Source organism: Carcharodon carcharias, chromosome 22, assembly GCF_017639515.1.
Source record: "Carcharodon carcharias isolate sCarCar2 chromosome 22, sCarCar2.pri, whole genome shotgun sequence".
NCBI classification, from domain to species: Eukaryota; Metazoa; Chordata; class Chondrichthyes; order Lamniformes; family Lamnidae; genus Carcharodon; species Carcharodon carcharias.
Window position 1 is genome coordinate 31,211,160 of NC_054488.1, and position 6,000 is coordinate 31,217,159.

The window sequence follows — 6,000 nt, forward strand, 5'->3', positions numbered from 1 at the left end:
TATTTTAAGATTAATTTAGCCTAACCTGAAATAATAATGTTTATAGCACAATACCTTTTACTTTCAATTGAATTTTCAAGAAAGAGTTATTTCAGTGATCTGTTCAAATGGTGCTTTTACATATAATTAGAGATTAGTAGTATACTATGGTGAATAGAAAGTGCTATTTATTGCACCTGATTGCAGCTGGTTGAATATGTTTCAACAACCCCTACCTCACCCCCCCGCCCCAACAATTTGTCATTATTCTATATTTGAATGGTTCACAATGGCAAGAAACTGAAAAGAAACAATATGCCAAACTTACCTGAAACCTTGAAGACATTAGGAGACTTCCCATTCCCACTCGGTCAGTTCCCTCTAATGTTTTTCTTGACTACAGGGTAGTTTCACACAGTTGTACAGACCCAATGGGCTGGAGTTTAACCACATCCTAGATTAAGATGATAGTGAATAAAAAAAAATAAGCTGGCACAATGAGATCCAAGGTTTGTCTGATACGTATGCAGTTAGAACAAACAGGAACTGAGAACATATATAGCCTCATTTACAGGAAATAGAGGGTGGAGGCTTCTAACCAACGGGGAAAGAGGAGCGGAGTTTACAGTCCTAATCCAATCAGTTTATACTTGCTTTTTATGTGGTATGAATCCATTTTTGCATTGAGTGTTTTAGTTCACATGATGTGGAGTGTTGTTTTGAATATGTTGTGAAATCAAACCTGTGGTTGAAAATTTTTCGCTATACTTTGAAAGTACCTCTTCATACAAAAACTCATAATTAAAGAATTTGTTAGACCAGGCTTTTAACAGAGGCACTATTATTCATCAGCGATGCCCTCACAAGGTCCTCCAAATCTGGTGGCAAGAAAGGCAGACCTACAGCAGCGTTATCTCCCAAGCCAACATGCTCAGCACCAAGGCACTAATCACTCTAAAACAACTCCGCTGGACAGGACATTTGTATGCCTGACACCAGACTCACAAAGCAACTGCTCTACTCAGAACTCGGTTGCAACAGATCCCATGTGACAGAGTCTACAGATCGCGCAATAGACTTATCAGCCATCTTAGAACTCATTAGCCGGGATTTTCCATGCCTGCCGGTGTCGGGTGTATTCGGTGGCATAAGCGGACAATATGGCGTGATTGATTTCCTGATGGCTTGAAATCAGTTCATGATCATCCGCAACCCGACAGCAACGGGACACTGGAGGAACATCCCTGGCATGCTGGGTGGATTCTCATGGACATGGCTCACGGAAGTTGGAAAGTCACAGTTGATGTTCACAATGGATGATGGTCAAGGGGGTGGGAGAGGAAGGTCTAGGATCAGCTGGGAGAGGAAGAGGTGTCAGCGGATGAAGTTGGGAAGAGGAAATGAAGGTGTCAAAGGGGGATAAGGTTGGGGCGGTATGAAGGTGTCAGGAGGGGTGAGGTTGGGAGAGGGAAGGGAGAACAGGGGAGGAGGGGGTAATGGGGGAGAAGACAGCAACTAGGCAGGTAGGTATAAATATGGTAGAAGCTGTAAGGGAAGAAGTGCGGAGAGGGTAAGGAGTGTGGAGAGGGGAGGGTATCTGGGGGAAGGAAGTGGTGCAGAGATGGAAGAGTGTCCGGGGGAAGAAGACGTGCGGAAAGGGGAGGGGGTTCCAGGGGAGGAAGGGGTGGAGAGTGGAGCGAATAAGGGTGGAGGAAGAAGTGAGGCTGGAGGAAGAGGTAAGGCTGGAGGAAGGAGTTGGGAGGGAGGAGGGACTAAGGGTGGCGGAAGAGGTAAGGGTGAGGGAAGGAGTCAGAAAGGGGGAGGAATTAAGTGGCGGGGAGTCTGGGCAGGTTGGGAGGATTTGAAGGGGTGGGGGAAGGGGTTCCAGGGGGCAAAGGGGTTCCGGGGGGGAAAGAAGTGCAAAGGCGGGAACGGGTGCAAAGGTAGGGAGGGCTGCAGTGGGGAGGATGTGCAGGTGAATGTGCACCAGAGGGGTTGGATAGGTCCATGTCTGCTTCCTGGGGAGTGAACTGAGGGTGGGTGTGGTATGGAGGAGGGATGAGAATGACCGAGGGCAGAGTGAGGCAGTAGGGTGGGAGGGTGAGGGTTCAATGGTAGCGATGGAAGGGACAGCGAGGGTAGTTGGTGGGGACCTCGAGGCAGACACGGACCTTGGGGGTGGGAAGGAGGTGGTCAGGGAGGTGAATGTGGATGGGGGTGGGATTTTTGTGAAAGAAGAGAACGTGCACGTTCACCTGGACATCCCCAAATGAAAAGGGCGGTGGCTGGTAGGTAACGGAGGGAGGTGGAAGGTGATGCCGGGGGAGTCAACTGTGATGGGGGAGAGAAAATGGGTGACTGGGGGAGGGGAATAGATGGGGGAGCTGACAAAAAAATGAATCCAGACAATGCTGTCCAAATCGAAAGTGAAATGAGAGTTGTGGTGGGCAAGATCAGGTGCTGCATGGGAGTGTGATCAGTGGGTGGTTGGAGAAGCAGGTCAGCTCAGATGGACAACTGAAAGTGTACCCCAACAGGCAGCATTCAAATGCTCAGGACATTGAGCTGAGTGTGAAATGTGATGGATCTGTGTGCGTGAGATAGTGCTTGTACAAGGCTCCGAAAGGGCCTGCCACACACACACACACACACACACACGCGCTTCCCTCCAGAATGACTTGTGGGCCGGCTGCTCCCTCTGCAGTGACAGAGGATGAGGTTGAGGGGCTCACAGGTAAAGGGGACTCGGAGGGAGAGGACAGCCTCTGAGATTGCTGAGTGGATGACCCAGGGGTGTCCAGTTGCTGCTCCTTCTCCCGTCAGGTACCCAAGGGCCCTGGCCTGACTTCTTGAGGAGAAGCAGCACCTGCAGGGATATCAGATTGCACCATTTCCTTCTCATGTTGCTGCTGCAGGAACTCCCCTATGGCTCCTGCGATGGAGTGCAGGTCTGCATACATCTCAGCTTTCTGCTGGACCAGGGTCTCCATGGCGTCTGCCATCCTCCCCATGGAGACTTCAATGCACTCACACGTGGGCAGCACTGCATCAAGGAGCAGGCAGACACACTCCTCCAACTCACGTGCTACTCTGTTGAGGGTTTCCAACAGCTCTGTGTGATATTCCCCCACCTTCTGCTGACCCTCCAGGATGAGTTGCAAGGCCAAATCCAGAGGCTCATCATCTGACTTGGACTCACAGATGCCTCTTCCCCAGCAGCTGGGGAGCTCAGCCAAATCTGCCTCCTCCTGCTGCGGACATGTGTTCGTGTAGTGACAACCAGATTGTGAACCCGAGCCTGCTCTAGGTATAGGCCCCACTGAGGTGTGTGTCTCTGCGCTGGTGCAGGGTGTGGGTAAGTGCTGTGACGGATCTTCCAGGCTGCTTATTTCCAGCTCTTCAATGGAGGAGGAGTCCTTTTCACTGGTAATGAGGATGTGGATGGAGCTGAGGGATTGGCTGGCTGAGGGTGTCGGTTGCTTGGCAGAGCTCCCTGTGAACCAAAGTAGAGATCATGAGTGCATAGCAGCACAGTCAAAAGGTAAGGAGTTGCGTTGAGAGAGGGATGATGTGGTGCATGATCCTCATGTGGGTGTTTGCCACCGACCTCACCATCACTGCAAGCAGGGTCCATGTCCTCACCAGTCAGCGCAATGGCACATTCCTCAAAGTGAATGAGGGGCCTAATGCGGGTCTCTCCACCCCCGATCTGAGACCTCCCCCTGCTGATATGAGCCAGCTTCTCCTGCATGGAAACAGATGGAGAGAGTGTGAGCAGGACACATGGCACTGCGTGGAATGTTTGTGTGGTGAGCGGAGCCATGGACAGGATGAGGATGCAAGCTCGAGAGGATATGAGCCTGTTGGAGATGTGAGAGTGTATGTGAGAGTTAGTGGTGTTATCCCTTGAGGTGTGAGATCCCGGTGGATGTGTGATGGGTTTGTGACTGTGTGAGTTGAGAGTGATGAGAAGAATGAGTTACCCTGGTGGAACGGATGAGACCGTTCATCCTTTTTCGGCACTGGGTGGCTGTCCTCTTTTGCAGGGGCATTGGCGCTGACCACCGCTGCCATGCTGGATTGGTGATGCTGCTCCCGTCCTGCAGCCAGAGCAGATGTAGAGGACAAGCGTGGCATCCAAATGACATTCCAGTCACATGTCATTAAACCTGGGGGCTGTAGTCTTCTTGCCCTTCGTGGACATCTTCCCTGCAGCAGTCGTGGGCTGGAAGCACTGAGATGTGTGCGTGCAGCTGGACTTTAAATATGGTGCCTGGTGTGATGAATCAATGGGTGAATGATTCCCTGCCATGGAAATGACATGTTTCCTGGGAATGCATTAGTAATGCAGTAGGTTTGGGATGTGAAAAGCCGGCAGGTAAAACATTGTTAGTGCAAATCTGGGCTGATTGCGCCCATCGAATCAGAATGAAAGCAAGTCATCCTCGATCCCAAGGGACTGCCTAAGAAGATGATTACCGAGCAATAAAAAGTAGAAATTTGGTAATAGTGTTTTTAAAGTTTAAAGTGAGAATAACAATCCACAAAATTAGTTCTTCTTGGGTAATGCTTCACACCTCATTCCACAGTTGTGACCTAGTTAACATATCCAACTGTTAAAAAGTAAAGTATCTCTTTTATCTCTGTTGACATATATTTGTAATTCTCTGTCGAATATATTTCTATCTAAAACCCCATTTAGACTACTAAAAGTGGTATGATTGTGCATAAACTAGAATTTAGTCAGTACAAACATCTGGCGACTAAACACCCTGTCTCCAAATACAATTATTCTGTCTTTTAGCATATCTTGCATTTGCTCTGTCCATATATGGAGGGAAAGTTACAGAAATAGTAAGCTTTAGAGGGGAAACTGTGAGAGAGAGAGATCAACGTGTAAACGTGGCTGCAGGGAGTCAGCGAGAGTGTAGAGAGTGAGGCTGAGGGCAAATAGTGTCAGAGAACATCAGCCTTTCAGAGGTTACATTTTTAAATAAAGAGTCAGACAGCCTGGAGGTAAGGGAGCATGAATCAGAGAGAGTTCAGCTGCAAAGCATCAGAATGGTGGCAGAGTTGTAAGGAACAAAGCTCTGAGAGTAGGCTTCAACTGGAGAGCCCAGTGATAAGGGAGTGCAAGCATCAGGTAGGTGGATAAAAAAAAAATAAGTGAAGCAGCTAATTCATGGGTAGCTGATGAGGTTTTTTTGTCCAAATCAGGGACAAGTCTTCTGCTTATTTATGTAAAGTTTAGATAATATTTGAGTAAATTAAGGCATGGCAGGACAACTCAGTCCCATCGCATACACATCCTGTGCAAAGTGGGAACTTCAGGATGCTTCTCATGTCCTGGATTCCACCTGTGCTGGAAGTATTGGCAGCTGGAGGAGCTCAACCTCCAGGTTTCAGGGATTGAACAGTAGCTGGTGTCACCGCAATGCAACTGTGAATCTGAGAGCTATATGGATAGCACATTTCATGAGGTAGACAACCTGCAGTTTAGGGGTGGGTAGGTCGGGAGGGAATGGGTGACAGCCAAACAGATAAGTAGGACAGGCAGGTAGTGCAGGAGTCCCCAGGGTTCACCTCACTTCCCAACCAGTATTCAGTTCTAAGTGAGGGAATTGGTTCCACTGGGGAGTGCAGCCAGGGTCTAGCTGAAGACACCAAAGGCCAAGCTGCATGGAGGAGGGAGGAGAACGAAGGCTAGAGAAACAATAGTATTAGATAATTCAGTAGTTAGGTGCATACGGGCATCTCTGTGGCCACAGATGTGATACAGGTATGTTGTCTCCCTGGTGCTTAGGTCAAGGATATTACTGAATGGCTGCAGAGCATTCTGAGTCCAGAGGATGAAGAGCCAAAGGTCATAGTTCACATTGTTATCAATGACATAGGCAGAAAGATGGATGCTGTAGACAGATTTTAGGGAACTAGCAGACAGATTGAAAAGCTGGATCTCAAACATAGTAATCTCTGAATTACTTCCAGTGCCAAACACCAGTGAGCATAGAAATAGGAGAT

The 6,000-nt window shown here is 48.7% G+C and overlaps 1 protein-coding gene across 1 annotated transcript in view; it reads right to left on the bottom strand.

Annotated features, from left to right (window-relative positions):
- Positions 1-495, bottom strand: part of pik3r5 (phosphoinositide-3-kinase, regulatory subunit 5) — a 107,340-nt gene extending 106,845 nt beyond the window's left edge. The window contains exon 1 of the mRNA XM_041216624.1: positions 308-495. The gene's annotated coding sequence lies outside the window, so the exon portion shown is untranslated. The remainder of the gene's footprint in view (positions 1-307) is intronic.
- Positions 496-6,000: the final 5,505 nt, after the last annotated feature.